General features: G+C 41.5%; 1 pseudogene; it reads left to right on the top strand.

Moving 5' to 3' along the window:
• Window positions 1-9,334: 9,334 nt before the first annotated feature.
• LOC118399813 (CD209 antigen-like protein E) lies at window positions 9,335-10,365 on the top strand (annotated as a pseudogene).
• Window positions 10,366-11,450: the final 1,085 nt, after the last annotated feature.

Here is an 11,450-nt window from a genome sequence, read left to right as displayed (position 1 = left end):
TGAGTAAGACATTTAAACGTGTTAACCCTCGCAAGGTTGCAGGCCCAGACGGCATCCCCAGCCGCGCCCTCAGAGCATGCGCAGACCAGCTGGCCGGTGTGTTTACGGACATATTCAATCAATCCCTATACCAGTCTGCTGTTCCCACATGCTTCAAGAGGGCCACCATTGTTCCTGTTCCCAAGAAAGCTAAGGTAACTGAGCTAAACGACTACCGCCCCGTAGCACTCACTTCCGTCATCATGAAGTGCTTTGAGAGACTAGTCAAGGACCATATCACCTCCACCCTACCTGACACCCTAGACCCACTCCAATTTGCTTACCGCCCAAATAGGTCCAAAGACGATGCAATCTCAACCACACTGCACACTGCCCTAACCCACCTGGACAAGAGGAATACCTATGTGAGAATGCTGTTCATCGACTACAGCTCGGCATTCAACACCATAGTACCCTCCAAGCTCGTCATCAAGCTCGAGACCCTGGGTCTCGACCCCGCCCTGTGCAACTGGGTACTGGACTTCCTGACGGGCCGCCCCCAGGTGGTGAGGGTAGGCAACAACATCTCCTCCCCGCTGATCCTCAACACGGGGCCCCACAAGGGTGCGTTCTGAGCCCTTTCCTGTACTCCCTGTTCACCCACGACTGCGTGGCCACGCACGCCTCCAACTCAATCATCAAGTTTGCGGACGACACAACAGTGGTAGGCTTGATTACCAACAACGACGAGACGGCCTACAGGGAGGAGGTGAGGGCCCTCGGAGTGTGGTGTCAGGAAAATAACCTCACACTCAACGTCAACAAAACTAAGGAGATGATTGTGGACTTCAGGAAACAGCAGAGGGAACACCCCCCTATCCACATCGATGGAACAGTAGTGGAGAGGGTAGCAAGTTTTAAGTTCCTCGGCATACACATCACAGACAAACTGAATTGGTCCACTCACACTGACAGCGTCGTGAAGAAGGCGCAGCAGCGCCTCTTCAACCTCAGAAGGCTGAAGAAATTCGGCTTGTCACCAAAAGCACTCACAAACTTCTACAGATGCACAATCGAGAGCATCCTGGCGGGCTGTATCACCGCCTGGTACGGCAACTGCTCCGCCCTCAACCGTAAGGCTCTCCAGAGGGTAGTGAGGACTGCACAACGCATCACCGGGGGCAAACTACCTGCCCTCCAGGACACCTACACCACCTGATGTTACAGGAAGGCCATAAAGATCATCAAGGACATCAACCACCCAAACCACTGCCTGTTCACCCCGCTATCATCCAGAAGGCGAGGTCAGTACAGGTGCATCAAAGCTGGGACCGAGAGACTGAAAAACAGCTTCTATCTCAAGGCCATCAGACTGTTAAACAGCCACCACTAACATTGAGTGGCTGCTGCCAACACACTGTCATTGACACTGACCCAACTCCAGCCACTTTAATAATGGGAATTGATGGGAAATTATGTAAATATATCACTAGCCACTTTAAACAATGCTACCTTATATAATGTTACTTACCCTACATTATTCATCTCATATGCATACGTATATACTGTACTCTACATCATCGACTGCATCCTTATGTAATACATGTATCACTAGCCACTTTAACTATGTCACTTTGTTTACTTTGTCTACACACTCATCTCAGATGTATATACTGTACTCGATACCATCTACTGTATGCTGCTCTGTACCATCACTCATTCATATATCCTTATGTACATATTCCTTATCCCCTTACACTGTGTATAAGACAGTAGTTTTGGAATTGTTAGTTAGATTACTTGTTGGTTATCACTGCATTGTCGGAACTAGAAGCACAAGCATTTCGCTACACTCGCATTAACATCTGCTAACCATGTGTATGTGACAAATAAAATTTGATTTGATTTGATTTATTTATACACACAAGTGTAAAGGAATGAATATGAGAATGAGAATATGTACATAAAAAAATATGAACGAGCGATGGCCGAACGGCATAGGCAAGATGCAGTAGATGGTATAGAGTACAGCATATACATATGAGATGAGTAATGTAGGGTATATAAACATTATATAAAGTGGCATTGTTTAAAGTGGCTAGTGATACATTTATTACATCAATATTTCCATTATTAAAGTGGCTAGAGATGAGTCAGTATGTTGGCAGCAGCCACTCAATGTTAGTCATGGCTGTTTAACAGTCTGATGGCCTTGAGATAGAAGCTGTTTTGCAGTCTCTCGGTCCCTGCTTTGATGCACCTGTACTGACCTCGCCTTCTGGATGATAGCGAGGTGAACAGGCAGTGGCTCGGGTGGTTATTGTCCTTGATGATCTTTTTGGCCTTCCAGTGACATCGGGTGGTATATGTGTCCTGGAGGTCAGGTAGTTTGCCTCCGGTGATACATTGTGCAGACCTCACTACCTCTTGACACACTGCTCACTTACCCCGGAAGCTAGCTGCACCAACATGTTGGAGGAAACACTGTTCAGCTGGTGACCAAAGTCAGCATGCAGGTGCCCGGCCCACCACAAGGAGTCGCTAGAGTGCAATAAGACAAGGAAATCCCTGCCGGCCAAACCCTCCCCTAACGCAGAAGACGCTGGGCCATTTGTGCGCCGCCTCATGGGTCTCCCAGTCACTGCCAGTGTGACAGCCTGGGATCAAACTTGGGTCTGTAATGACGCCTCAAGCACTGCGATGCAGTGTCTTATACCACTGCGCAACTCGGGAGGCCCCTGTTTACATCATTTTAATAGCAAGACACTGTAAAGTCCATTATCCCTCCGAAGAGTATGAATTAAGGTTTGAATCCTAAGCAACCTGCCTACACATAGTTTGAAGTACAATACCAACATAGCTACTGTAGTAAGTCATCGCTGTATGCTGGAAAACCATGGTACAGCATGAGTAGAATAGGCATTGTGGTGCTCCTGCCGAATTTCCTTTATTTTTCATCCACCTTGGTGGGAATTACTTTGGACACGCAAAGGGGACAGCCCTGGTGCGTCAGATGCGAGCTCATTTTGTGGTAGTCATCCGAATGTCTACTCTGACATCACAAAGTGGAGGAATTGGATGTTCCAGTGGGACGAGAACATAAACAAGGGCAATAGAGATGGTCCGGCACTCTGTCAACCAGCTGGTGCATTTCTTTGTGACAGGCGCATGCCCACAATCTGCCACTCTGCCGTAAATCACTGTATGGTTGGACAGTACTGTAAAGCAGGGTTTCCCAAACCCAGTCCTGGGGCCCACCCTGGGTGCACGTTTTGGTTTTTACCCAAGCACTACACAGCTAATTCAAATAATCAAAGCTTGATGACGAGTTGGTTATTTGAATCAGCTCAGCAGTGATTGCACGTTTCTTTCTCTTGCTTGGTTAAAATACAAAAGTCTAAAACAGTTGATCTGTTGAAATCAGACTCATTTAATTAATCATGTAGTTAACAAGCATTTAATTTTCTTTTGACTGCACGCTGCTGCAGGCTGGCTGCAACCTGATCTCATAGCATTTTGTATTATTCTTTACGTAAATCTGTACACTCCATTTGGTGTGATATGTTATGTTTCATATGGTATGTAATCATTTGTGGATGTTCATCATCTATATTGCATTTAAAAATTTAAAAAAATTCACCTTTATTTAACCAGGTAGGCTAGTTGAGAACAAGTTCTCATTTACAACTGCGACCTGGCCGAGATAAAGCATAGCAGTGTGAACAGACAACAACACAGAGTTACACATGGAGTAAACAATTAACAAGTCAATATACATTGTGTGCAAAAGGCATGAGGAGGTAGGCGAATAATTACAATTTTGCAGATTTACACTGGAGTGATAAATGATCAGATGGTCATGTACAGGTAGAGATACTGGTGTGTAAAAGAGCAGAAAAGTAAATAAATATAAACAGTATGGGGATGAGGTAGGTAAATTGGGTGGGCTATTTACCGATAGACTATGTACAGCTGCAGCGATCGGTTAGCTGCTCAGATAGCAGATGTTTGAAGTTAGTGGGGGAGATAAAAGTCTCCAACTTCAGCGATTTTTGCAATTTGTTCCAGTCACAGGCAGCAGAGAACTGGAACGAAAGGCGGCCAAATTAGGTGTTGGCTTTAGGGATGATCAGTGAGATACACCTGCTGGAACGCGTGCTATGGGTGGGTGTTGCCATCGTGACCAGTGAACTGAGATAAGGTGGAGCTTTACCTAGAATGGACTTGTAGATGACCTGGAGCCAGTGGGTCTGGTGACGAATATGTAGCGAGGGCCAGCCGACTAGAGCATACAGGTCGCAGTGGTGGGTGGTATAAGGTGCTTTAGTAACAAAACGGATATATATGGACACTTATATTGTGTGAATGTAAATAGTGACTTTTTCTCATACATTTTCCCCTTTCTGTATCTGTTACAGTTTTACAAACAAAATATATTTTACTAAAGATTCTTAACGGTACCAATGCCTCCTGATTCTTTATTGGAAGCTTGTAAACTGTCTGCCACGCTATGTAGCTTACACTTTGTGAGGGCAGAATCCTGGGCATACCCATTAGCTAACGTTACAGTCTTATGTTAGCTCAGGTTACTTAGCTAGCTAAGCTTAATTGGCTCTCATAGCAGCCAAGGCTGTTCGCTTATTTAAGCTTGTGCATATTTGTTTGTCCTTTTGCCTTTTTTTTACGAGAGACCATGCTCTTACAATGGAAAGTATAGGGGCATACTGAATTCTAGCTACCAGGATGCAATTCCTATGGCTTCCACAGGGTGTCAGCAGTCTATGTTCAAAGTTTCAGGCTTGCAACTTCCAAAATGAATAAGAAATATCAGTGTTAGTACAGGGACACAGTCTTGGAAATTCGTGTTGGGGCGAGAGATGAAGACAAGCTGCACCTGCTTAAATCGTTTTCCTATTGAGCATACTTCTTTCCTTAAGAAATATTATAGTGTGATTACATTTTAGGGTATCTGAGGAGTAGATAGAAACGTATTTAGACTTGTTGAAACAAAGTTTATGGGTAGACTTTCGGATTCCTTTCTCTGCATGAACGAGTGGATTACTGAAATCAATGGCGCCAACTAAACTTTTTGCGATATAAAGAAGGATTTTATCTAACAATATGACACTACATGTTATAGCTAGGACCCCTTGAATGACAATTCAGAGGAAGATTTTCAAAAAGTAAGTGAATATTTAAATCGCAATTTGTGAATTTATGAAACCTGTGCTGGTGAAAAATATTTTGATGTGGGGCGCTGTCCTCAAACAATCGCATGGCATGTTTTCGATGTAATGGCTACTGTAAATCGGACAGTGCAGTTAGATTAACAAGAATTTAAGCTTTCAACTGATATAAGACACTTGTATGTACCTAAATGTTTAATATCCATAATTTGTATGATTATTTATTTGAAAAGCGTGCCCTCCAGTTTCACCGGAAGTTGTCCCGCTAACTGGATGTCTATCCCTGAGAGGTTTTAAAACTCAATTGCTAATGACACAGTTAAAAAATATGGTATGTGGTTCAACCAATGAGCTTTAAGCAATTGTTGGGTCTATAATTATGTTCCAGCCCCCTGACCATCCACTCAAGAAAAAACATCGGCCCATGGCTGAATCTAGTTGATTATCTCTAACCTAGGATATACCTGACATGTGTTTGTATGATTCATGTAATTGAAATGCATGTTAATGTTTTTCACACTGTTCACATTCAACAGTGTAACACCGGTCTATAACACAGTCATTTGCTGTGTACTTCAAGGTCCTGACTGGTTAATGCATCATTTTGAAATAGCCTCCTAGTGCGGTGTGTTGCAATAAAAGGGCCACTGTTGGATTAGAGCTGTCTAATACATCTGCATAGGTGGCAATATAACTAAGTGTCACAATTTCTAATGAAACTATGTAATAAAGTAATAATAAACCACCTCCCCTCAGCACAGGAACTAATAAAACAGCAAGAGAAGATGCGAAGATCTAGCCCAGGGTCAGAAAGAGAAGTGGGATCTCTGTCAATAATATATGATAATATATGCCATTTAGCAGACGCTTTTATCCAAAGCGACTTACAGTCATGTGTGCATACATTCTACGTATGGGTGGTCCCGGGATGTCATGAAGTCTCTGTGCATGACATGCCAATAGCTTAGGCTGCTTTCCCATTGTCTCGTATAGCTGGGAGACAGAGAACAGTTTTGGGTCCTGCAACAAATATAGAAAGTTAATTTGTTCTTCTTCAACTACAGAGCATCAATCATATGGGCAGCCTAAGCCTCTGGTCCAACTCTCTGGGAGGTCTCCACTGTAGTGTAAAAATAATGGCTCTCCTCTGTGTGTGTGTGTGTGTGTGTGTGTGTGTGTGTGTGTGTGTGTGTGTGTGTGTGTGTGTGTGTGTGTGTGTGTGTGTGTGTGTGTGTGTGTGTGTGCGTGTTCAAGCACAATGTTAACCTTAGTGGAGAAGCTGCAGAAACCTGTGTGTTTCTCCCCTCAAGACACAGAATTCGGTTACATAACCAAGTAGCTCAATTTCAAATCATACCTGAATAGAGTTTTTGTTGAGCTTGATTTCATACGTCTCTTTGGTATATCTTTCAAATCAACAGAGAATATCTGTTGAACATATACAGTGTATTCACAGATAGACATCAAGATGATACAGCAAACATTACAGAAGACGGGCGGCAGGGTAACCTAGTGGTTAGAGCGTTGGACTAGTAACCAGAACGTTGCAAGTTCAAATCCCCGAGCTGACAGGCAGTTAACCCACTGTTCCTAGGTTGTCATTGAAAATAAGAATTTGTTCTTAACTGACTTGCCTAGTTAAATAAAGGTCAAATAAAAAAATATTATACTGATATACTGTATTTCTAAAATTGTATACATCTTGGATTGATTGGCAGCATGACTACAGGAGAGTTAATTACCTTTCCATAACCATTTACACATTTTAATAATTAGCAGACACACTTATCCAGAGCGACTTACAGGAGCAATTAGGGTAAAGTGCCTTGCTCAAGTGCACATGGACAAATTTTTCACCTAATCGGCTAGGGGATTCAAACCAGCGACCTTTTGGTTACTGGCACATTGTTCTTAACAGCTAGGTTACCTGCCAATCTTTCCATAACTACACTATCTCTCATCTATTCACTCTCTCATTTCATATTAGCGTATTGATCTCATCCCATCCATCTCAGGCCTGCTGAAGGCCACGTTCGTTTCACAGGTCAATTCATTTTAATTACCGAGCATATCAATAGCCTATCATTGGGGTGGAGTGTGTGTGTGTTGTGAAGGAGAACCTAATTAAACTTAAAACTCTCAGACACCCACTCACTCAGGCCACGTCAAATATCTGGGGTTTGAGATGATAGACGATAGTAACAGCACTTGTGTCTGAAGATTTACATGACTGCTTAACTTTTAGTCAAGCCTATCTGTACCTTTGTCGACAACGGCAATAAATTGCAGCACTACATTTTTACTATGCATGCTACTATACATGTCTGTATCTGTATCTCATCCCTTATCTGTAACCAGTTCTCTTGAACGTAGTGGTTTCGCTCACTGCGGTAAAGCTAATTTGGCACAAACTGATTTAGATTAATACAGAGCCCCGCCAACAACTGTTTTAGCTGCTCCAGAGCAGTAGTAGCCAGCTACCCTGCATTTCAATGAAGGCCCTGGTACTTACTCAACATTCAACGTGCAACACTGTGATTGTTATGGCTGATGAAGGACTCATCTCCGGAACTTTTTAATAGGGACAACAGTGAATGCCCAAAGCATACCATCACCATCGGATGAATGGATTTTAATTGAGAAGAGTAATGTTTTAATTACAACCGGCTGGTTTGGAGGCCCTCTCGATTTTTCCAATTTCCCCATTTACAGAACTTAAAATAAGTGTCAGATATACAATTAAAATAAGCACTCTCACATCTGAGTTATCTTGTTACAGGTGCAACAATGCCAAACCCGCAGACTGCTCTTGCTAGTCTATGTTTTTTAAATTTAAGCTTACTTGTTTTGTCTTCGTCAGAGCTTTTTCACATATCAAATACGCTGATGATAGTTAAAACCTCTTGTGGCTAGGGGGCAGCATTTTCACTTTTGAATAAATAGCGTGCCCAATTTCAACTTCCTGTTACTCATGCCAAGTATATAAGATATGCATATTATTAGTATATTTGGATAGAAAACACTGAAGTTTCTAAAACTTTTGAATCATGTCTATGAGTATAACAGAACTTATGTAGCAGGCAAAACACCGAGGACTAACCGTTCAGATTTTTTTTTTTTGAGGTCTCTGTCTGTTCAGTAAGTTCTCGTTGGCAAACAATATTTCTTATTGCTTCCACTGGATGTCACCAGTCTTTGGAATTTGGTTGAGGTTATTTCTTAGTGCAATGAAGAAGTAGGCCAACTAGGAACTGGGTAACACTGTTGAGAGTTGCGCAAGACGTGAAAAGTAGCACTGGTTTGTTGTCTTCCTGTATTGAACAACAGATAGACCCGTCTACAATTTGATGGATTATTAGCGTTTAAAAATACCTAAAGTTGTATTACAAAAGTAGTTTGAAATATTTTGGCAAAGTTTATAGGCAACTTTTGAAATATTTTGTAGTGACGTTGCGTTTTCTGGAAGATGGTTTTTTTCTGGATCAAACGCTCTTTATAAATTGACATTTGGATATATATGGACGGAATTAATCGAACAAAAGGACCAATTGTGATGTTTATGGGACATATTGGAGTGCCAACAAAAGAAGTTTGTCAAAGGTAATGCATGTTTTATATTTTATTTCTGCGTTTTGTGTAGAGCCTGCAGGGTTGAAATATGCTACCCTCTTTGTTTACTGGTTGTGCTATCATCAGATAATAGCTTCTTATGCTTTCGCCGAAAAGCCTTCTTTTTTCAATTTGCCACGCTGCATTTTCACTGTTTTTTGCCCAAGTGGTACGCGACTGTCCCGCCTATCCGTAAGAAGTTTTAAAGTAGATAAAGTGATATCAACAACTGAAATATAAACTAGATCAATGGCAAATACTGTTATAGTGACAACTGACTTGGCCCACTGTCAGTTATTTTGAAGCTTAAAAATAACTATGGAGGGAGCAAGGCAATCATACAGCAATGAATTACAAAAGCACATACATTAACAACATCTCAGTCCATTACTACAACAGCATACAGGAATCAGACATTAAAAGACAACAGAGAAGTCACACAAGACATCTGAAGAAAGTCACACTTTTGTTTGACTGAACAAACATTGCTATTTATAGTCTTCCTGATATGACACTTTCCTGTCCATATGTTAATTATCAGATACACTGTACAGCTTGAAACTAGAGCACAGAGTCTGTCAGGTACAATCCCAGAAACTGTTATTGACAATTGTGATGTCTAATGAAATCTATGCCAACGTAGAGTTTGATAATGACAATGTTGCGGATATTTATACGAATAAAGAGACCATCAATTCTCATGACTCCAGAAGCAAGACAAAGGCAGTCTCCACAAAGAGTAGACCACAGGCTACAAACCAAGGTACAGAGAGCTCAGAGAGGAGATCCACCAGAGATGCTGCAATGTGTCTGGGGCTGCTGTGTGTTCTCCTACTGGCTGGGATCATAGGCCTGTTTGTATATTATAATGGAGAGATGGGCAGTTTTGAAGAGAACATCTTAGTTTATAAAACCAACTGCTCAGCTGAACAAGACCAGTTGCAGACCAAGTACAATACCATGACTAAAGATAGGGACCAGCTCCAGGTTGAAAGAGACAATCTTCAAGAAAAGTTATCTGTGGTAGATCAACACACACAACAGGGATGGAGCTATTACAAGTCCACTTTTTACTTTACCTCTACTGAGAAGAAAAGAGGACTGTCAGGGAAGAGAAGCAGATCTGGTGGTAATAAACAGCAGAGAGGAATATGTATTTATCCATGGATTGAACAACGAGACGTTCTGGATTGGTCTGACTGACCGAGTTGCAGAGGGGATCTGGAAGTGGGTGGACAGGACAGCACTGACCACAGCGTACTGGGGCAGAGAACAGCCTAATGATCAGAACGGAATGGAGGAGGATTATGCTGCGCGATGGTCCGATCTTTCTACCACAGACAACGGCTGGCATGATGCACCTTGCAACGAATTGTACATTTGGATATGTGAGAGAATTGCCTTCCTGTAACTGAACTATAACTAAAATAAGCCAAAAGGAAAGTTATGGCTCTGTCACATTGATTTCCATTACAAAATACCAGTGCTTATGTTTTCGCATTAATCAACAATGATTTAAAGTTTTATGTATTTGGTTTTAATGTATTGGATCTCTTGGAGAGACATCTTAATCATTTTATTCTTTCAATTAAAAAATATACAAAAATTGAGTCTGGACATTTTTCTTATCTAAACAAATATGTCTGATGTCAACTTTTTAATCCTTTACTACATCTACAACAATCGTCAGATCCTTGATTTTCATGTAATAATAATAATTTCAGGGTGTCACGTTCGTTGAATGGAGGAGACCAAGGCACAGCGTGATTTGAATACATGTTATATATTTAATGAAGACGGACACTAAACAAACTACAAAAACAATAAAACGAATGTGAAGCTATACTACAAATGTGCAGAGACAGGCAACTAGACATAGACAATAACCCACGAAATACCCCAAAAAAGATGGCTGCCTAAATATGGTTCCCAATCAGAGTCAATGATAAACGGCTGCCTCTAATTGAGTACCAATCTAGGCAACCATAGACATACATAAACACCTAGATGGTAAACGATCCCATAAACTTACAAAACCCCGAGACAGTAGAAAAATACATACAGTGCCTTGCGAAAGTATTCGGCCCCCTTGAACTTTGCGACCTTTTGCCACATTTCAGGCTTCAAACATAAAGATATAAAACTGTATTTTTTTGTGAAGAATCAACAACAAAGTGGGACAAAATCATGAAGTGGAACGACATTTATTGGATATTTCAAACTTTTTTAACAAATCAAAAACTGACAAATTGGGCGTGCAAAATTATTCAGCCCCCTTAAGTTAATACTTTGTAGCGCCACCTTTTGCTATATATACAAAATACATAAATGCTATTCTAACACAGTATATGTGTGTGGCGCCGTCCTTAGAAAATAGCATGTTTGCTTTCACAGTAACGGCTTTTTGAAATCTGACACAGCGGCTGGATTAAGATCTTCATCTTTTAAATGATGTAAGTTACATGTATTTACAAGAATGTTTAAAACAACGAATGGTGTATTTAAAATGTTAGCTCTCTGCAGTTTCACCGGATGTTGGCCTGGTGGGACGTGAACGTCTCACCTACCCTAGAGAGGTTAAGTGCTTTGCTCAAGGGCACAGCGACAGAATTTTCACCTTGTCGGCCATGGGATTCAAACCAGCGACCTTTTGGTTACTGACCGAACGCTCTAACT

The sequence above is a fragment of the Oncorhynchus keta genome, chromosome 21, assembly GCF_023373465.1.
Source record: "Oncorhynchus keta strain PuntledgeMale-10-30-2019 chromosome 21, Oket_V2, whole genome shotgun sequence".
Classification (NCBI taxonomy): Eukaryota; Metazoa; Chordata; class Actinopteri; order Salmoniformes; family Salmonidae; genus Oncorhynchus; species Oncorhynchus keta.
This window is presented reverse-complemented; position numbering and strand designations above follow the sequence as displayed.